The sequence below is a fragment of the Miniopterus natalensis genome, chromosome 6 (assembly GCF_054644295.1).
Source record: "Miniopterus natalensis isolate mMinNat1 chromosome 6, mMinNat1.hap1, whole genome shotgun sequence".
In the NCBI taxonomy this organism is placed as follows: domain Eukaryota; kingdom Metazoa; phylum Chordata; class Mammalia; order Chiroptera; family Miniopteridae; genus Miniopterus; species Miniopterus natalensis.
In genome coordinates, this window is record NC_142086.1 from 321,596 (window position 1) to 344,064 (window position 22,469).

Here is a 22,469-nt window from a genome sequence, read left to right on the forward strand (position 1 = left end):
GATCCGGTTAGGGTTACGATTGGACCTAGGGTTAGGGTTATGTTGAAGGCTAGGGTTAGAGATCCGGTTATGCTTACGATTGGACCTAGGGTTAGGGTTATGTTGAGGGCTAGGGTTAGAGATCCGGTTAGGGTTACGATTGGACCTAGGGTTAGGGTTATGTAGAGGGCTAGGGTTAGAGAACCGGTTATGCTTACGATTGGACCTAGGTTTAGGGTTATGTTGAGGGCTAGGGTTAGAGATCCGGTTATGCTTACGATTGGACCTAGGGTAAGTGTTATGTTGAGGGCTAGGGTTAGGGATCCGGTTAGGGTTACGATTGGACCTAGGGTTAGGGTTATGTTGAGGGCTAGGGTTAGAGATCCGGTTATGCTTACGATTGGACCTAGGGTTAGGGTTATGTTGAGGGCTAGGGTTAGAGATCCGGTTATGCTTACGATTGGACCTAGGGTTAGGGTTATGTTGAGGGCTAGGGTTAGAGATCCGATTAGGGTTACGATTGGACCTAGGGTTAGGGTTATGTTGAGGGCTAGGGTTAGAGATCCGGTTAGGGTTACGATTGGACCTAGGGTTAGGGTTATGTTGAGGGCTAGGGTTAGAGATCCGGTTAGGGTTACGATTGGACCTAGGGTTAGGGATATGAGGAGGGCTAGGGTTAGAGATCCGGTTAGGGTTACGATTGGACCTAGGGTTAGGGTTATGTTGAGGGCTAGGGTTAGAGATCCGGTTAGGGTTTCGATTGGACCTAGGGTTAGGGTTATGTTGAGGGCTAGGGTTAGAGATCCGGTTAGGGTTACGATTGGACCTAGGGTTAGGGTTATGTTGAGGGCTAGGGTTAGAGATCCGGTTAGGGTTACGATTGGACCTAGGGTTAGGGTTATGTTGGGGGCTAGGGTTAGAGATCCGGTTAGGGATACGATTGGACCTAGGGTTAGGGTTATGTTGAGGGCTAGGGTTAGAGATCCGGTTAGGGTTACGATTGGACCTAGGGTTAGGGTTATGTTGAGGGCTAGGGTTAGAGAACCGGTTAGGGTTACGATTGGACCTAGGGTTAGGGTTATGTTGAGGGCTAGGGTTAGAGATCTGGTTAATGTTACGATTGGACCTAGGGTTAGGGTTATGTTGAGGGCTAGGGTTAGAGATCCGGTTAGGGTTACGATTGGACCTAGGGTTAGGGTTATGTTGAAGGCTAGGGTTAGAGATCCGGTTATGCTTACGATTGCACCTAGGGTTAGGGTTATGTTGAGGGCTAGGGTTAGAGATCCGGTTAGGGTTACGATTGGACCTAGGGTTAGGGTTATGTTGAGGGCTAGGGTTAGATATCCACTTATGCTTATGATTGGACCTAGGGTTAGGGTTATGTTGAGGGCTAGGGTTAGAGATCCGGTTAGGGTTACGATTGGACCTAGGGTTAGGGTTATGTTGAGGGCTAGGGTTAGAGATCCGGTTAGGGTTACGATTGGACCTAGGGTTAGGGTTATGTTGAGGGCTAGGGTTAGAGATCCGGTTATGCTTACGATTGGACCTAGGGTTAGGGTTATGTTGAGGGCTTGGGTTAGAGATCCGGTTAGGGTTACGATTGGACCTAGGGTTAGGGTTATGTTGAGGGCTTGGGTTAGAGATCCGGTTATGCTTACGATTGGACCTAGGGTTAGGGTTATGTTGAGGGCTAGGGTTAGAGATCCGGTTAGGGTTACGATTGGACCTAGGGTTAGGGTTATATTCAGGGCTTCGGTTAGAGATCCTGTTAGGGTTACGATTGGACCTAGGGTTAGGGTTATGTTGAGGGTTAAGGTTAGAGATCCGGTTAGGGTTACGATTGGACCTCGGTTTAACGTTATGTTGAGGGCTAGGGTTAGAGATCCGGTTAGGGTTACGATTGGACCTAGGGTTAGGGTTATGTTGAGGGCTAGGGTTAGAGATCCGGTTAGGGTTACGATTGGACCTAGGGTTAGGGTTATGTTGAGGGCTAGGGTTAGAGATCCGGTTAGGGTTACGATTGGACCTAGGGTTAGGGTTATGTTGAGGGCTAGGTTTAGAGATCCGGTTAGGGTTACGATTGGACCTAGGGTTAGGGTTATGTTGAGGGCTAGGGTTAGAGATCCAGTTAGGGTTACGATTGGACCTAGGGTTAGGGTTATGTTGAGGGCTTGGGTTAGAGATCCGGTTAGGGTTTCGATTGGACCTAGTGTTAGGGTTATGTTGAGGGCTAGGGTTAGAGTTCCGGTTATGCTTACGATTGGACCTAGGGTTAGGGTTAGGTTGAGGGCTTGGGTTAGAGATCCGGTTAGGGTTACGATTGGACCTAGGGTTAGGGTTATGTTCAGGGCTTCGGTTAGAGATCCTGTTAGGGTTACGATTGGACCTAGGGTTAGGGTTATGTTGAGGGCTAGGGTTAGATATCCGGTTATGCTTACGATTGGACCTAGGGTTAGGGTTATGTTGAGGGCTTGGGTTAGAGATCCGGTTAGGGTTACGATTGGACCTAGGGTTAGGGTTATGTTGAGGGCTTGGGTTAGAGATCCGGTTAGGGTTACGATTGGACCTAGGGTTAGGGTTATGTTGAGGGCTAGGGTTAGAGATCCGGTTAGGGTTACGATTGGACCTAGGGTTAGGGTTATGTTGAGGGCTAGGGTTAGAGATCCGGTTAGGGTTACGATTGGACCTAGGGTTAGGGTTATGTTGAGGGCTAGGGTTAGAGATCCGGTTAGGTTTACGATTGGACCTAGGGTTAGGGTTATGTTGAGGGCTAGGGTTAGAGATCAGGTTAGGGTTACGATTGGACCTAGGGTTAGGATTATGTTGAGGGCTAGGGTTAGAGATCCAGTTAGGGTTACGATTGGACCTAGGGTTAGGGTTATGTTGAGGGCTTGGGTTAGAGATCCGGTTAGGGTTACGATTTGACCTAGGGTTAGGGTTATGTTGAGGGCTAGGGTTAGAGATCCGGTTATGCTTACGATTGGACCTAGGGTTAGGGTTATGTTGAGGGCTTGGGTTAGAGATCCGGTTAGGGTTACGATTGGACCTAGGGTTAGGGTTATATTCAGGGCTTCGGTTAGAGATCCTGTTAGGGTTACGATTGGACCTAGGGTTAGGGTTATGTTGAGGGTTAAGGTTAGAGATCCGGTTAGGGTTACGATTGGACCTCGGTTTAACGTTATGTTGAGGGCTAGGGTTAGAGATCCGGTTAGGGTTATGATTGGATCTAGGGTTAGGGTTATGTTGAGGGCTAGGGTTAGAGATCCGGTTAGGCTTACGATTGGACCTAGGGTTAGGGTTATGTTGAGGGCTAGGGTTAGAGATCCGGTTAGGCTTACGATTGGACCTAGGGTTAGGGTTATGTTGAGGGCTAGGGTTAGAGATCCGGTTAGGGTTACGATTGGACCTAGGGTTAGGGTTATGTTGAGGGCTAGGGTTAGAGATCCGGTTAGGGTTACGATTGGTCCTAGGGTTAGGGTTATGTTGAGGGCTAGGGTTAGAGATCCGGTTAGGGTTTCGATTGGACCTAGGGTTAGGGTTATGTTGAGGGCTAGGGTTAGAGATCCGGTTAGGGTTACGATTGGACCTAGGGTTAGGGTTATGTTGAGGGCTAGGGTTAGAGATCCGGTTAGGGTTACGATTGGACCTAGGGTTAGGGTTATGTTGAGGGCTAGGGTTAGAGATCCGGTTAGGGTTTCGATTGGACCTAGGGTTAGGGTTATGTTGAGGGCTTGGGTTAGAGATCCGGTTAGGGTTACGATTGGACCTAGGGTTAGGGTTATGTTGAGGGCTAGGGTTAGAGATCCGGTTAGGGTTACGATTGGACCTAGGGTTAGGGTTATGTTGAGGGCTAGGGTTAGAGATCCGGTTAGGGTTACGATTGGACCTAGGGTTAGGGTTATGTTGAGGGCTAGGGTTAGAGATCCGGTTAGGGTTACGATTGGACCTAGGGTTAGGGTTATGTTGAGGGCTAGGTTTAGAGATCCGGTTAGGGTTACGATTGGACCTAGGGTTAGGGTTATGTTGAGGGCTAGGGTTAGAGATCCAGTTAAGGTTACGATTGGACCTAGGGTTAGGGTTATGTTGAGGGCTTGGGTTAGAGATCCGGTTAGGGTTTCGATTGGACCTAGGGTTAGGGTTATGTTGAGGGCTAGGGTTAGAGTTCCGGTTAGGGTTACGATTGGACCTAGGGTTAGGGTTAGGTTGAGGGCTTGGGTTAGAGATCCGGTTAGGGTTACGATTGGACCTAGGGTTAGGGTTATGTTCAGGGCTTCGGTTAGAGATCCTGTTAGGGTTACGATTGGACCTAGGGTTAGGGTTATGTTGAGGGCTAGGGTTAGATATCCGGTTATGCTTACGATTGGACCTAGGGTTAGGGTTATGTTGAGGGCTTGGGTTAGAGATCCGGTTAGGGTTACGATTGGACCTAGGGTTAGGGTTATGTTGAGGGCTTGGGTTAGAGATCCGGTTAGGGTTACGATTGGACCTAGGGTTAGGGTTATGTTGAGGGCTAGGGTTAGAGATCCGGATAGGGTTACGATTGGACCTAGGGTTAGGGTTATGTTGAGGGCTAGGGTTAGAGATCCGGTTAGGGTTACGATTGGACCTAGGGTTAGGGTTATGTTGAGGGCTAGGGTTAGAGATCCGGTTAGGGTTACGATTGGACCTAGGGTTAGGGTTATGTTGAGGGCTAGGGTTAGAGATCCGGTTAGGGTTACGATTGGACCTAGGGTTAGGGTTATGTTGAGGGCTAGGGTTAGAGATCCAGTTAGGGTTACGATTGGACCTAGGGTTAGGGTTATGTTGAGGGCTTGGGTTAGAGATCCGGTTAGGGTTACGATTTGACCTAGGGTTAGGGTTATGTTGAGGGCTAGGGTTAGAGATCCGGTTATGTTTACTATTGGACCTAGGGTTAGGGTTATGTTGAGGGCTTGGGTTAGAGATCCGGTTAGGGTTACGATTGGACCTAGGGTTAGGGTTATGTTCAGGGCTTCGGTTAGAGATCCTGTTAGGGTTACGATTGAACCTAGGGTTAGGGTTATGTTGAGGGGTAGGGTTAGAGATCCGGTTAGGGTTACGATTGGACCTCGGTTTAGGGTTATGTTGAGGGCTAGGGTTAGAGATCCGGTTAGGGTTACGATTGGACCTAGGGTTAGGGTTATGTTGAGGGCTCGGGTTAGAGATCCGGTTAGGGTTACGATTGGACCTCGGTTTAGGGTTATGTTGAGGGCTAGGGTTAGAGATCCGGTTAGGGTTACGATTTTACCTAGGGTTAGGGTTATGTTGAGGGCTCGGGTTAGAGATCCGGTTAGGGTTACGATTGGACCTAGGGTTAGGGTTATGTTGAGGGCTAGGGTTAGAGATCCGGTTATGCTTACGATTGGACCTAGGGTTAGGGTTATGTTGAGGGCTAGGGTTAGAGATCCGGTTATGCTTACGATTGGACCTAGGTTTAGGGTTATGTTGAGGGCTAGGGTTAGAGATCCGGTTATGCTTACGATTGGACCTAGGGTAAGTGTTATGTTGAGGGCTAGGGTTAGGGATCCGGTTAGGGTTACGATTGGACCTAGGGTTAGGGTTATGTTGAGGGCTAGGGTTAGAGATCCGGTTATGCTTACGATTGGACCTAGGGTTAGGGTTATGTTGAGGGCTAGGGTTAGAGATCCGGTTATGCTTACGATTGGACCTAGGGTTAGGGTTATGTTGAGGGCTTGGGTTAGAGATCCGGTTATGCTTACGATTGGACCTAGGGTTAGGGTTATGTTGAGGGCTAGGGTTAGATATCCGGTTATGCTTACGATTGGACCTAGGGTTAGGGTTATGTTGAGGGCTTGGGTTAGAGATCCGGTTAGGGTTACGATTGGACCTAGGGTTAGGGTTATGTTGAGGGCTTGGGTTAGAGATCCGGTTAGGGTTACGATTGGACCTAGGGTTAGGGTTATGTTGAGGGCTAGGGTTAGAGATCCGGTTAGGGTTACGATTGGACCTAGGGTTAGGGTTATGTTGAGGGCTAGGGTTAGAGATCCGGTTAGGGTTACGATTGGACCTAGGGTTAGGGTTATGTTGAGGGCTAGGGTTAGAGATCCGGTTAGGGTTACGATTGGACCTAGGGTTAGGGTTATGTTGAGGGCTAGGGTTAGAGATCCGGTTAGGGTTACGATTGGACCTAGGGTTAGGATTATGTTGAGGGCTAGGGTTAGAGATCCGGTTAGGGTTACGATTGGACCTAGGGTTAGGATTATGTTGAGGGCTAGGGTTAGAGATCCGGTTAGGGTTACGATTGGACCTAGGGTTAGGGTTATGTTGAGGGCTTGGGTTAGAGATCCGGTTAGGGTTACGATTTGACCTAGGGTTAGGGTTATGTTGAGGGCTAGGGTTAGAGATCCGGTTATGCTTACGATTGGACCTAGGGTTAGGGTTATGTTGAGGGCTTGGGTTAGAGATCCGGTTAGGGTTACGATTGGACCTAGGGTTAGGGTTATGTTCAGGGCTTCGGTTAGAGATCCTGTTAGGGTTACGATTGGACCTAGGGTTAGGGTTATGTTGAGGGTTAAGGTTAGAGATCCGGTTAGGGTTACGATTGGACCTCGGTTTAACGTTATGTTGAGGGCTAGGGTTAGAGATCCGGTTAGGGTTACGATTGGATCTAGGGTTAGGGTTATGTTGAGGGCTAGGGTTAGAGATCCGGTTAGGCTTACGATTGGACCTAGGGTTAGGGTTATGTTGAGGGCTAGGGTTAGAGATCCGGTTAGGCTTACGATTGGACCTAGGGTTAGGGTTATGTTGAGGGCTAGGGTTAGAGATCCGGTTAGGGTTACGATTGGACCTAGGGTTAGGGTTATGTTGAGGGCTAGGGTTAGAGATCCGGTTAGGGTTACGATTGGTCCTAGGGTTAGGGTTATGTTGAGGGCTAGGGTTAGAGATCCGGTTAGGGTTTCGATTGGACCTAGGGTTAGGGTTATGTTGAGGGCTAGGGTTAGAGATCCGGTTAGGGTTACGATTGGACCTAGGGTTAGGGTTATGTTGAGGGCTAGGGTTAGAGATCCGGTTAGGGTTACGATTGGACCTAGGGTTAGGGTTATGTTGAGGGCTAGGGTTAGAGATCCGGTTAGGGTTTCGATTGGACCTAGGGTTAGGGTTATGTTGAGGGCTTGGGTTAGAGATCCGGTTAGGGTTACGATTGGACCTAGGGTTAGGGTTATGTTGAGGGCTAGGGTTAGAGATCCGGTTAGGGTTACGATTGGACCTAGGGTTAGGGTTATGTTGAGGGCTAGGGTTAGAGATCCGGTTAGGGTTACGATTGGACCTAGGGTTAGGGTTATGTTGAGGGCTAGGGTTAGAGATCCGGTTAGGGTTACGATTGGACCTAGGGTTAGGGTTATGTTGAGGGCTAGGTTTAGAGATCCGGTTAGGGTTACGATTGGACCTAGGGTTAGGGTTATGTTGAGGGCTAGGGTTAGAGATCCAGTTAAGGTTACGATTGGACCTAGGGTTAGGGTTATGTTGAGGGCTTGGGTTAGAGATCCGGTTAGGGTTTCGATTGGACCTAGGGTTAGGGTTATGTTGAGGGCTAGGGTTAGAGTTCCGGTTATGCTTACGATTGGACCTAGGGTTAGGGTTAGGTTGAGGGCTTGGGTTAGAGATCCGGTTAGGGTTACGATTGGACCTAGGGTTAGGGTTATGTTCAGGGCTTCGGTTAGAGATCCTGTTAGGGTTACGATTGGACCTAGGGTTAGGGTTATGTTGAGGGCTAGGGTTAGATATCCGGTTATGCTTACGATTGGACCTAGGGTTAGGGTTATGTTGAGGGCTTGGGTTAGAGATCCGGTTAGGGTTACGATTGGACCTAGGGTTAGGGTTATGTTGAGGGCTTGGGTTAGAGATCCGGTTAGGGTTACGATTGGACCTAGGGTTAGGGTTATGTTGAGGGCTAGGGTTAGAGATCCGGATAGGGTTACGATTGGACCTAGGGTTAGGGTTATGTTGAGGGCTAGGGTTAGAGATCCGGTTAGGGTTACGATTGGACCTAGGGTTAGGGTTATGTTGAGGGCTAGGGTTAGAGATCCGGTTAGGGTTACGATTGGACCTAGGGTTAGGGTTATGTTGAGGGCTAGGGTTAGAGATCCGGTTAGGGTTACGATTGGACCTAGGGTTAGGGTTATGTTGAGGGCTAGGGTTAGAGATCCAGTTAGGGTTACGATTGGACCTAGGGTTAGGGTTATGTTGAGGGCTTGGGTTAGAGATCCGGTTAGGGTTACGATTTGACCTAGGGTTAGGGTTATGTTGAGGGCTAGGGTTAGAGATCCGGTTATGTTTACTATTGGACCTAGGGTTAGGGTTATGTTGAGGGCTTGGGTTAGAGATCCGGTTAGGGTTACGATTGGACCTAGGGTTAGGGTTATGTTCAGGGCTTCGGTTAGAGATCCTGTTAGGGTTACGATTGGACCTAGGGTTAGGGTTATGTTGAGGGCTAGGGTTAGAGATCCGGTTAGGGTTACGATTGGACCTCGGTTTAACGTTATGTTGAGGGCTAGGGTTAGAGATCCGGTTAGGGTTACGATTGGATCTAGGGTTAGGGTTATGTTGAGGGCTAGGGTTAGAGATCCGGTTAGGCTTACGATTGGACCTAGGGTTAGGGTTATGTTGAGGGCTAGGGTTAGAGATCCGGTTAGGCTTACGATTGGACCTAGGGTTAGGGTTATGTTGAGGGCTAGGGTTAGAGATCCGGTTAGGGTTACGATTGGACCTAGGGTTAGGGTTATGTTGAGGGCTAGGGTTAGAGATCCGGTTAGGGTTACGATTGGTCCTAGGGTTAGGGTTATGTTGAGGGCTAGGGTTAGAGATCCGGTTAGGGTTTCGATTGGACCTAGGGTTAGGGTTATGTTGAGGGCTAGGGTTAGAGATCCGGTTAGAGTTACGATTGGACCTAGGGTTAGTGTTATGTTGAGGGCTAGGGTTAGAGATCCGGTTAGGGTTACGATTGGACCTAGGGTTAGGGTTATGTTGAGGGCTAGGGTTAGAGATCCGGTTAGGGTTACGATTGGACCTAGGGTTAGGGTTATGTTGAGGGCTAGGGTTAGAGATCCGGTTAGGGTTACGAATGGACCTAGGGTTAGGGTTATGTTGGGGGCTAGGGATAGAGATCCGGTTAGGGATACGATTGGACCTAGGGTTAGGGTTATGTTGAGGGCTAGGGTTAGAGATCCGGTTAGGGTTACGATTGGACCTAGGGTTAGGGTTATGTTGAGGGCTATGTTTAGAGATCCGGTTATGCTTACGATTGGACCTAGGGTTAGGGTTATGTTGAGGGCTAGGGTTAGAGATCCGGTTATGCTTACGATTGGACCTAGGTTTAGGGTTATGTTGAGGGCTAGGGTTAGAGATCCGGTTAGGGTTACGATTGGACCTCGGTTTAGGGTTATGTTGAGGGCTAGGGTTAGAGATCCGGTTAGGGTTACGATTGGACCTAGGGTTAGGGTTATGTTGAGGGCTCGGGTTAGAGATCCGGTTAGGGTTACGATTGGACCTAGGGTTAGGGTTATGTTGAGGGCTAGGGTTAGAGATCCGGTTATGCTTACGATTGGACCTAGGGTTAGGGTTATGTTGAGGGCTAGGGTTAGAGATCCGGTTATGCTTACGATTGGACCTAGGTTTAGGGTTATGTTGAGGGCTAGGGTTAGAGATCCGGTTATGCTTACGATTGGACCTAGGGTAAGTGTTATGTTGAGGGCTAGGGTTAGGGATCCGGTTCGGGTTACGATTGGACCTAGGGTTAGGGTTATGTTGAGGGCTAGGGTTAGAGATCCGGTTATGCTTACGATTGGACCTAGGGTTAGGGTTATGTTGAGGGCTAGGGTTAGAGATCCGGTTATGCTTACGATTGGACCTAGGGTTAGGGTTATGTTGAGGGCTAGGGTTAGAGATCCGGTTAGGGTTACGATTGGACCTAGGGTTAGGGTTATGTTGAGGGCTAGGGTTAGAGATCCGGTTAGGGTTACGATTGGACCTAGGGTTAGGGTTATGTTGAGGGCTAGGGTTAGAGATCCGGTTAGGGTTACGATTGGACCTAGGGTTAGGGTTATGAGGAGGGCTAGGGTTAGAGATCCGGTTAGGGTTACGATTGGACCTAGGGTTAGGGTTATGTTGAGGGCTAGGTTTAGAGATCCGGTTAGGGTTTCGATTGGACCTAGGGTTGGGGTTATGTTGAGGGCTAGGGTTAGAGATCCGGTTAGGGTTACGATTGGTCCTAGGGTTAGGGTTATGTTGGGGGCTAGGGTTAGAGATCCGGTTAGGGTTACGATTGGACCTAGGGTTAGGGTTATGTTGGGGGCTAGGGTTAGAGATCCGGTTAGGGTTACGATTGGACGTAGGGTTAGGGTTATGTTTAGGGCTAGGGTTAGAGATCCGGTTAGGGTTACGATTGGACCTAGGGTTAGGGTTATGTTGGGGGCTAGGGTTAGAGATCCGGTTAGGGATACGATTGGACCTAGGGTTAGGGTTATGTTGAGGGCTAGGGTTAGAGATCCGGTTAGGGTTACGATTGGACCTAGGGTTAGGGTTATGTTGAGGGCTAGGGTTAGAGAACCGGTTAGGGTTACGATTGGACCTAGGGTTAGGGTTATGTTGAGGGCTAGGGTTAGAGATCTGGTTACGGTTACGATTGGACCTAGGGTTAGAGTTATGTTGAGGGCTAGGGTTAGAGATCCGGTTAGGGTTACGATTGGACCTAGGGTTAGGGTTATGTTGAAGGCTAGGGTTAGAGATCCGGTTATGCTTACGATTGCACCTAGGGTTAGGGTTATGTTGAGGGCTAGGGTTAGAGATCCGGTTAGGGTTACGATTGGACCTAGGGTTAGGGTTATGTTGAGGGCTAGGGTTAGATATCCGGTTATGCTTACGATTGGACCTAGGGTTAGGGTTATGTTGAGGGCTAGGGTTAGAGATCCGGTTAGGGTTACGATTGGACCTAGGGTTAGGGTTATGTTGAGGGCTAGGGTTAGAGATCCGGTTAGGGTTACGATTGGACCTAGGGTTAGGGTTATGTTGAGGGCTTGGGTTAGAGATCCGGTTATGCTTACGATTGGACCTAGGGTTAGGGTTATGTTGAGGGCTTGGGTTAGAGATCCGGTTAGGGTTACGATTGGACCTAGGGTTAGGGTTATGTTGAGGGCTTGGGTTAGAGATCCGGTTATGCTTACGATTGGACCTAGGGTATTGTTATGTTGAGGGCTAGGGTTAGAGATCCGGTTAGGGTTACGATTGGACCTAGGGTTAGGGTTATGTTGAGGGCTTGGGTTAGAGATCCGGTTAGGGTTACGATTGGACCTAGGGTTAGGGTTATGTTGAGGGCTAGGGTTAGAGATCCGGTTAGGGTTACGATTGGACCTAGGGTTAGGGTTATGTTGAGGGCTAGGGTTAGAGATCCGGTTAGGGTTACGATTGGACCTAGGGTTAGGGTTATGTTGAGGGCTAGGGTTAGAGATCCGGTTAGGGTTACGATTGGACCTAGGGTTAGGGTTATGTTGAGGGCTTGGGTTAGAGATCCGGTTATGCTTACGATTGGACCTAGTGTTAGGGTTATGTTGATGGCTAGGGTTAGAGATCCGGTTATGCTTACGATTGGACCTAGGGTTAGGGTTATGTTGAGGGCTTGGGTTAGAGATCCGGTTAGGGTTACGATTGGACCTAGGGTTAGGGTTATGTTGAGGGCTAGGGTTAGAGATCCGGTTAGGGTTACGATTGGACCTAGGGTTAGGGTTATGTTGAGGGCTAGGGTTAGAGATCCGGTTAGGGTTACGATTGGACCTAGGGTTAGGGTTATGTTGAGGGCTAGGGTTAGAGATCCGGTTAGGGTTACGATTGGACCTAGGGTTAGGGTTATGTTGAGGGCTAGGGTTAGAGATCCGGTTAGGGTTACGATTGGACCTAGGGTTAGGGTTATGTTGAGGGCTAGGGTTAGAGATCCAGTTAGGGTTACGATTGGACCTAGGGTTAGGGTTATGTTGAGGGCTTGGGTTAGAGATCCGGTTAGGGTTACGATTGGACCTAGGGTTAGGGTTATGTTGAGGGCTAGGGTTAGAGATCCGGTTAGGGTTACGATTGGACCTAGGGTTAGGGTTATGTTGAGGGCTAGGGTTAGAGATCCAGTTAGGGTTACGATTGGACCTAGGGTTAGGGTTATGTTGAGGGCTAGGGTTAGAGATCCGGTTATGCTTACGATTGGACCTAGGGTTAGGGTTATGTTGAGGGCTTGGGTTAGAGATCCGGTTAGGGTTACGATTGGACCTAGGGTTAGGGTTATGTTCAGGGCTTCGGTTAGAGATCCTGTTAGGGTTACGATTGGACCTAGGGTTAGGGTTATGTTGAGGGCTAGAGTTAGAGATCCGGTTAGGGTTACGATTGGACCTCGGTTTAGCGTTATGTTGAGGGCTAGGGTTCGAGATCCGGTTAGGGTTACGATTGGATCTAGGGTTAGGGTTATGTTGAGGGCTAGGGTTAGAGATCCGGTTAGGCTTACGATTGGACCTAGGGTTAGGGTTGTGTTGAGGGCTAGGGTTAGAGATCCGGTTAGGCTTACGATTGGACCTAGGGTTAGGGTTATGTTGAGGGCTAGGGTTAGAGATCCGGTTAGGGTTACGATTGGACCTAGGGTTAGGGTTATGTTGAGGGCTAGGGTTAGAGATCCGGTTAGGGTTACGATTGGTCCTAGGGTTAGGGTTATGTTGAGGGCTAGGGTTAGAGATCCGGTTAGGGTTTCGATTGGACCTAGGGTTAGGGTTATGTTGAGGGCTTGGGTTAGAGATCCGGTTAGGGTTACGATTGGACCTAGGGTTAGGGTTATGTTGAGGGCTAGGGTTAGAGATCCGGTTAGGGTTACGATTGGACCTAGGGTTAGGGTTATGTTGAGGGCTAGGGTTAGAGATCCGGTTAGGGTTACGATTGGACCTAGGGTTAGGGTTATGTTGAGGGCTAGGGTTAGAGATCCGGTTAGGGTTACGATTGGACCTAGGGTTAGGGTTATGTTGAGGGCTAGGGTTAGAGATCCGGTTAGGGTTACGATTGGACCTAGGATTAGGGTTATGTTGAGGGCTAGGGTTAGAGATCCGGTTAGGGTTACGATTGGACCTAGGGTTAGGGTTATGTTGAAGGCTAGGGTTAGAGATCCGGTTATGCTTACGATTGCACCTAGGGTTAGGGTTATGTTGAGGGCTAGGGTTAGAGATCCGGTTAGGGTTACGATTGGACCTAGGGTTAGGGTTATGTTGAGGGCTAGGGTTAGATATCCGGTTATGCTTACGATTGGACCTAGGGTTAGGGTTATGTTGAGGGCTAGGGTTAGAGATCCGGTTAGGGTTACGATTGGACCTAGGGTTAGGGTTATGTTGAGGGCTAGGGTTAGAGATCCGGTTAGGGTTACGATTGGACCTAGGGTTAGGGTTATGTTGAGGGCTAGGGTTAGAGATCCGGTTATGCTTACGATTGGACCTAGGGTTAGGGTTATGTTGAGGGCTTGGGTTAGAGATCCGGTTAGGGTTACGATTGGACCTAGGGTTAGGGTTATGTTGAGGGCTTGGGTTAGAGATCCGGTTAGGGTTACGATTGGACCTAGGGTTAGGGTTATGTTGAGGGCTAGGGTTAGAGATCCGGTTAGGGTTACGATTGGACCTAGGGTTAGGGTTATGTTGAGGGCTAGGGTTAGAGATCCGGTTAGGGTTACGATTGGACCTAGGGTTAGGGTTATGTTGAGGGCTAGGGTTAGAGATCCGGTTAGGGTTACGATTGGACCTAGGGTTAGGGTTATGTTGAGGGCTTGGGTTAGAGATCCGGTTACGGTTACGATTGGACCTAGGGTTAGGGTTATGTTGATGGCTAGGGTTAGAGATCCGGTTATGCTTACGATTGGACCTAGGGTTAGGGTTATGTTGAGGGCTTGGGTTAGAGATCCGGTTAGGGTTACGATTGGACCTAGGGTTAGGGTTATGTTCAGGGCTTCGGTTAGAGATCCGGTTATGCTTACGATTGGACCTAGGCTATTGTTATGTTGAGGGCTAGGGTTAGAGATCCGGTTATGCTTACGATTGGACCTAGGTTTAGGGTTATGTTGAGGGCTAGGGTTAGAGATCCGGTTAGGTTTACGATTGGACCTCGGTTTAGGGTTATGTTGAGGGCTAGGGTTAGAGATCCGGTTAGGGTTACGATTGGACCTAGGGTTAGGGTTATGTTGAGGGCTAGGGTTAGAGATCCGGTTAGGGTTACGATTGGACCTAGGGTTAGGGTTATGTTGAGGGCTAGGGTTAGAGATCCGGTTAGGGTTACGATTGCACCTAGGGTTAGGGTTATGTTGAGGGCTAGGGTTAGATATCCGGTTATGCTTACGATTGGACCTAGGGTTAGGGTTATGTTGAGGGCTAGGGTTAGAGATCCGGTTAGGGTTACGATTGGACCTAGGGTTAGGGTTATGTTGAGGGCTAGGGTTAGAGATCCGGTTAGGGTTACGATTGGACCTAGGGTTAGGGTTATGTTGAGGGCTAGGGTTAGAGATCCGGTTATGCTTACGATTGGACCTAGGGTTAGGGTTATGTTGAGGGCTTGGGTTAGAGATCCGGTTAGGGTTACGATTGGACCTAGGGTTAGGGTTATGTTGAGGGCTTGGGTTAGAGATCCGGTTAGGGTTACGATTGGACCTAGGGTTAGGGTTATGTTGAGGGCTAGGGTTAGAGATCCGGTTAGGGTTACGATTGGACCTAGGGTTAGGGTTATGTTGAGGGCTAGGGTTAGAGATCCGGTTAGGGTTACGATTGGACCTAGGGTTAGGGTTATGTTGAGGGCTAGGGTTAGAGATCCGGTTAGGGTTACGATTGGACCTAGGGTTAGGGTTATGTTGAGGGCTTGGGTTAGAGATCCGGTTACGGTTACGATTGGACCTAGGGTTAGGGTTATGTTGATGGCTAGGGTTAGAGATCCGGTTATGCTTACGATTGGACCTAGGGTTAGGGTTATGTTGAGGGCTTGGGTTAGAGATCCGGTTAGGGTTACGATTGGACCTAGGGTTAGGGTTATGTTCAGGGCTTCGGTTAGAGATCCGGTTATGCTTACGATTGGACCTAGGCTATTGTTATGTTGAGGGCTAGGGTTAGAGATCCGGTTATGCTTACGATTGGACCTAGGTTTAGGGTTATGTTGAGGGCTAGGGTTAGAGATCCGGTTAGGTTTACGATTGGACCTCGGTTTAGGGTTATGTTGAGGGCTAGGGTTAGAGATCCGGTTAGGGTTACGATTGGACCTAGGGTTAGGGTTATGTTGAGGGCTAGGGTTAGAGATCCGGTTAGGGTTACGATTGGACCTAGGGTTAGGGTTATGTTGAGGGCTAGGGTTAGAGATCCGGTTAGGGTTACGATTGCACCTAGGGTTAGGGTTATGTTGAGGGCTAGGGTTAGAGATCCAGTTAGGGTTACGATTGGACCTAGGGTTAGGGTTATGTTGAGGGCTTGGGTTAGAGATCCGGTTAGGGTTACGATTGGACCTAGGGTTAGGGTTATGTTGAGGGCTAGGGTTAGAGATCCGGTTATGCTTACGATTGGACCTAGGGTTAGGGTTATGTTGAGGGCTTGGGTTAGAGATCCGGTTAGGGTTACGATTGGACCTAGGGTTAGGGTTATGTTCAGGGCTTCGGTTAGAGATCCTGTTAGGGTTACGATTGGACCTAGGGTTAGGGTTATGTTGAGGGCTAGGGTTAGAGATCCGGTTAGGGTTACGATTGGATCTCGGTTTAGCGTTATGTTGAGGGCTAGGGTTAGAGATCCGGTAAGGGTTACGATTGGACCTAGGGTTAGGGTTATGTTGAGGGCTAGGGTTAGAGATCCGGTTATGCTTACGATTGGACCTAGGGTTAGGGTTATGTTGAGGGCTTGGGTTAGAGATCCGGTTAGGGTTACGATTGGACCTAGGGTTAGGGTTATGTTGAGGGCTTGGGTTAGAGATCCGGTTATGCTTACGATTGGACCTAGGGTATTGTTATGTTGAGGGCTAGGGTTAGAGATCCGGTTAGGGTTACGATTGGACCTAGGGTTAGGGTTATGTTGAGGGCTTGGGTTAGAGATCCGGTTAGGGTTACGATTGGACCTAGGGTTAGGGTTATGTTGAGGGCTAGGGTTAGAGATCCGGTTAGGGTTACGGTTGGACCTAGGGATAGGGTTATGTTGAGGGCTAGGGTTAGAGATCCGGTTAGGGTTACGATTGGACCTAGGGTTAGGGTTATGTTGAGGGCTAGGGTTAGAGATCCGGTTAGGGTTACGATTGGACCTAGGATTAGGGTTATGTTGAGGGCTTGGGTTAGAGATCCGGTTACGGTTACGATTGGACCTAGGGTTAGGGTTATGTTGATGGCTAGGGTTAGAGATCCGGTTATGCTTACGATTGGACCTAGGGTTAGGGTTATGTTGAGGGCTTGGGTTAGAGATCCGGTTAGGGTTACGATTGGACCTAGGGTTAGGGTTATGTTGAGGGCTTCGGTTAGAGATCCGGTTATGCTTACGATTGGACCTAGGCTATTGTTATGTTGAGGGCTAGGGTTAGAGATCCGGTTATGCTTACGATTGGACCTAGGTTTAGGGTTATGTTGAGGGCTAGGGTTAGAGATCAGGTTAGGGTTACGATTGGACCTCGGTTTAGGGTTATGTTGAGGGCTAGGGTTAGAGATCCGGTTAGGGTTACGATTGGACCTAGGGTTAGGGTTATGTTGAGGGCTTGGGTTAGAGATCCGGTTAGGGTTACGATTGGACCTAGGGTTAGTGTTATGTTGAGGGCTAGGGTTAGAGATCCGGTTATGCTTACGATTGGACCTAGGGTTAGGGTTATGTTGAGGGCTTGGGTTAGAGATCCGGTTAGGGTTACGATTGGACCTAGGGTTAGGGTTATGTTCAGGGCTTCGGTTAGAGATCCTGTTAGGGTTACGATTGGACCTAGGGTTAGGGTTATGTTGAGGGCTAGGGTTAGAGATCCTGTTATGCTTACGATTGGACCTAGGGTTAGGGTTATGTTGAGGGCTAGGGTTAGAGATCCGGTTAGGGTTACGATTGGACCTAGGGTTAGGGTTATGTTGAGGGCTAGGGTTAGAGATCCGGTTAGGCTTACGATTGGACCTAGGGTTAGGGTTATGTTGAGGGCTAGGGTTAGAGATCCGGTTAGGGTTACGATTGGACCTAGGGTTAGGGTTATGTTGAGGGCTAGGGTTAGAGATCCGGTTAGGGTTACGATTGGTCCTAGGGTTAGTGTTATGTTGAGGGCTAGGGTTAGAGATCCGGTTATGCTTACGATTGGACCTAGGTTTAGGGTTATGTTGAGGGCTAGGGTTAGAGATCCGGTTATGCTTACGATTGGACCTAGGGTAAGGGTTATGTTGACGGCTAGGGTTAGAGATCCGGTTATGCTTACGATTGGACCTAGGGTTAGGGTTATGTTGAGGGCTAGGGTTAGAGATCCGGTTAGGGTTACGATTGGACCTAGGGTTAGGGTTATGTTGAGGGCTAGGGTTAGAGATCCGGTTAGGGTTACGATTGGACCTAGGGTTAGGGTTATGTTGAGGGCTAGGGTTAGAGATCCGGTTAGGGTTACGATTGGACCTAGGGTTAGGGTTATGTTGAGGGCTAGGGTTAGAGATCCGGTTAGGGTTGCGATTGGACCTAGGGTTAGGGTTATGTTGAGGGCTAGGGTTAGAGATCCGGTTAGGGTTACGATTGGAGCTAGGGTTAGGGTTATGTTGAGGGCTAGGGTTAGAGATCCGTTTAGGGTTTCGATTGGACCTAGGGTTAGGGTTATGTTGAGGGCTAGGTTTAGAGATCAGGTTAGGGTTTCGATTGGACCTAGGGTTAAGGTTATGTTGAGGGCTAGGGTTAGAGATCCGGTTAGGGTTACGATTGGACCTAGGGTTAGGGTTATGTTGAGGGCTAGGGTTAGAGATCCGGTTATGCTTACGATTGGACCTAGGTTTACGGTTATGTTGAGGGCTAGGGTTAGAGTTCCAGTTATGCTTAGGATTGGACCTAGGGTAAGGGTTATGTTGACGGCTAGGGTTAGAGATACGGTTATGCTTACGATTGGACCTAGGGTTAGGGTTATGTTGAGGGCTAGGTTTAGAGATCCGGTTAGGGTTACGATTGGACCTAGGGTTAGGGTTATGTTGAGGGCTAGTGTTAGAGATCCGGTTAGGGTTACGATTGGACCTAGGGTTAGGGTTATGTTGAGGGCTAGGGTTAGAGATCCGGTTAGGGTTACGATTGGACCTAGGGTTAGGGTTATGTTGAGGGCTAGGGTTAGAGATCCGGTTATGCTTACGATTGGACCTAGGGTTAGGGTTATGTTGAGGGCTAGGGTTAGAGATCCGGTTATGCTTACGATTGGACCTAGGGTTAGGGTTATGTTGAGGGGTAGGGTTAGAGATCCGGTTATGCTTACGATTGGACCTAGGGTTAGGGTTATGTTGAGGGCTAGGGTTAGAGATCCGGTTAGGGTTACGATTGGACCTAGGGTTAGGGTTATGAGGAGGGCTAGGGTTAGAGATCCGGTTAGGGTTACGATTGGACCTAGGGTTAGGGTTATGTTGAGGGCTAGGGTTAGAGATCCGGTTAGGGTTACGATTGGACCTAGGGTTAGGGTTATGTTGAGGGCTAGGGTTAGAGATCCGGTTAGGGTTACGATTGGACCTAGGGTAAGGGTTATGTTGAGGGCTAGGGTTAGAGATCCGGTTAGGGTTACGATTGGACCTAGGGTTAGGGTTATGAGGAGGGCTAGGGTTAGAGATCCGGTTAGGGTTACGATTGGACCTAGGGTTAGGGTTATGTTGAGGGCTAGGGTTAGAGATCCGGTTAGGGTTACGATTGGACCTAGGGTTAGGGTTATGTTGAGGGCTAGGGTTAGAGATCCGGTTAGGGTTACGATTGGACCTAGGGTTAGGGTTATGTTGAGGGCTAGGGTTAGAGATCCGGTTAGGGTTACGATTGGACCTAGGGTTAGGGTTATGTTGAGGGCTTGGGTTAGAGGTCCGGTTACCGTTACGATTGGACCTAGGGTTAGGGTTATGTTGATGGCTAGGGTTAGAGATCCGGTTATGCTTACGATTGGACCTAGGGTTAGGGTTATGTTGAGGGCTTGGGTTAGAGATCCGGTTAGGGTTACGATTGGACCTAGGGTTAGGGTTATGTTGAGGGCTTGGGTTAGAGATCCGGTTACGGTTACGATTGGACCTAGGGTTAGGGTTATGTTGATGGCTAGGGTTAGAGATCCGGTTATGCTTACGATTGGACCTAGGGTTAGGGTTATGTTGAGGGCTTGGGTTAGAGATCCGGTTAGGGTTACGATTGGACCTAGGGTTAGGGTTATGTTCAGGGCTTCGGTTAGAGATCCTGTTAGGGTTACGATTGGACCTAGGTTTAGGGTTATGTTGAGGGCTAGGGTTAGAGATCCGGTTAGGGTTACGATTGGACCTCGGTTTAGTGTTATGTTGAGGGCTAGGGTTAGAGATCCGGTTAGGGTTACGATTGGACCTAGGGTTAGGGTTATGTTGAGGGCTAGGGTTAGAGATCCGGTTAGGCTTACGATTGGGCCTAGGGTTAGGGTTATGTTGAGGGCTAGGGTTAGAGATCCGGTTAGGCTTACGATTGGACCTAGGGTTAGGGTTATGTTGAGGGCTAGGGTTAGAGATCCGGTTAGGGTTACGATTGGACCTAGGGTTAGGGTTATGTTGAGGGCTAGGGTTAGAGACCCGGTTAGGGTTACGATTGGTCCTAGGGTTAGGGTTATGTTGAGGGCTAGGGTTAGAGATCCGGTTATGCTTACGATTGGACCTAGGTTTAGGGTTATGTTGAGGGCTAGGGTTAGAGATCCGGTTATGCTTACGATTGGACCTAGGGTAAGGGTTATGTTGACGGCTAGGGTTAGAGATCCGGTTATGCTTACGATTGGACCTAGGGTTAGGGTTATGTTGAGGGCTAGGGTTAGAGATCCGGTTAGGGTTACGATTGGACCTAGGGTTAGGGTTATGTTGAGGGCTAGGTTTAGAGATCCGGTTAGGGTTACGATTGGACCTAGGGTTAGGGTTATGTTGAGGGCTAGGGTTAGAGATCCGGTTAGGGTTACGATTGGACCTAGGGTTAGGGTTATGTTGAGGGCTAGGGTTAGAGATCCGGTTATGCTTACGATTGGACCTAGGGTTAGGGTTATGTTGAGGGCTAGGGTTAGAGATCCGGTTATGCTTACGATTGGACCTAGGGTTAGGGTTATGTTGAGGGGTAGGGTTAGAGATCCGGTTATGCTTACGATTGGACCTAGGGTTAGGGTTATGTTGAGGGCTAGGGTTAGAGATCCGGTTAGGGTTACGATTGGACCTAGGGTTAGGGTTATGTTGAGGGCTAGGGTTAGAGATCCGGTTAGGGTTACGATTGGACCTAGGGTTAGGGTTATGTTGAGGGCTAGGGTTAGAGATCCGGTTAGGGTTACGATTGGACCTAAGGTTAGGATTATGAGGAGGCCTAGGGTTAGAGATCCGGTTAGGGTTACGATTGGACCTAGGGTTAGGGTTATGTTGAGGGCTAGGGTGAGAGATCCGGTTAGGGTTTCGATTGGACCTAGGGTTAGGGTTATGTTGAGGGCTAGGATTAGAGATCCGGTTAGGGTTACGATTTGACCTAGGGTTAGGGTTATGTTGAGGGCTAGGGTTAGAGATCCGGTTAGGGTTACGATTGGACCTAGGGTTAGGGTTATGTTAAGGGCTAGGGTTAGAGATCCGGTTAGGGTTACGATTGGACCTAGGGTTAGGGTTATGTTGAAGGCTAGGGTTAGAGATCCGGTTATGCTTACGATTGCACCTAGGGTTAGGGTTATGTTGAGGGCTAGGGTTAGAGATCCGGTTAGGGTTACGATTGGACCTAGGGTTAGGGTTATGTTGAGGGCTAGGGTTAGAGATCCGGTTATGCTTACGATTGGACCTAGGGTTAGGGTTATGTTGAGGGCTAGGGTTAGAGATCCGGTTAGGGTTACGATTGGACCTAGGGTTAGGGTTATGTTGAGGGCTAGGGTTAGAGATCCGGTTAGGGTTACGATTGGACCTAGGGTTAGGGTTATGTTGAGGGCTAGGGTTAGAGATCCGGTTATGCTTACGATTGGACCTAGGGTTAGGGTTATGTTGAGGGCTTGGGTTAGAGATCCGGTTAGGGTTACGATTGGACCTTGGGTTAGGGTTATGTTGAGGGCTTGGGTTAGAGATCCCGTTATGCTTACGATTGGACCTAGGGTATTGTTATGTTGAGGGCTAGGGTTAGAGATCCGGTTAGGGTTACGATTGGACCTAGGGTTAGGGTTATGTTGAGGGCTTGGATTAGAGATCCGGTTAGGGTTACGATTGGACCTAGGGTTAGGGTTATGTTGAGGGCTAGGTTTAGAGATCCGGTTAGGGTTACGATTGGACCTAGGGTTAGGGTTATGTTGAGGGCTAGGGTTAGAGATCCGGTTAGGGTTACGATTGGACCTAGGGTTAGGGTTATGTTGAGGGCTAGGGTTAGAGATCCGGTTAGGGTTACGATTGGACCTAGGGTTAGGATTATGTTGAGGGCTTGGGTTAGAGATCCGGTTACGGTTATGATTGGACCTAGGGTTAGGGTTATGTTGATGGCTAGGGTTAGAGATCCGGTTATGCTTACGATTGGACCTAGGGTTAGGGTTATGTTGAGGGCTTGGGTTAGAGATCCGGTTAGGGTTACGATTGGACCTAGGGTTAGGGTTATGTTGAGGGCTAGGGTTAGAGATCCGGTTAGGGTTACGATTGGACCTAGGGTTAGGGTTATGTTGAGGGCTTGGGTTAGAGATCCGGTTAGGGTTACGATTGGACCTAGGGTTAGTGTTATGTTGAGGGCTAGGGTTAGAGATCCGGTTATGCTTACGATTGGACCTAGGGTTAGGGTTATGTTGAGGGCTAGGGTTAGAGATCCGGTTATGCTTACGATTGGACCTAGGGTTAGGGTTATGTTGAGGGCTTGGGTTAGAGATCCGGTTAGGGTTACGATTGGACCTTGGGTTAGGGTTATGTTGAGGGCTTGGGTTAGAGATCCCGTTATGCTTACGATTGGACCTAGGGTATTGTTATGTTGAGGGCTAGGGTTAGAGATCCGGTTAGGGTTACGATTGGACCTAGGGTTAGGGTTATGTTGAGGGCTTGGATTAGAGATCCGGTTAGGGTTACGATTGGACCTAGGGTTAGGGTTATGTTGAGGGCTAGGTTTAGAGATCCGGTTAGGGTTACGATTGGACCTAGGGTTAGGGTTATGTTGAGGGCTAGGGTTAGAGATCCGGTTAGGGTTACGATTGGACCTAGGGTTAGGGTTATGTTGAGGGCTAGGGTTAGAGATCCGGTTAGGGTTACGATTGGACCTAGGGTTAGGATTATGTTGAGGGCTTGGGTTAGAGATCCGGTTACGGTTACGATTGGACCTAGGGTTAGG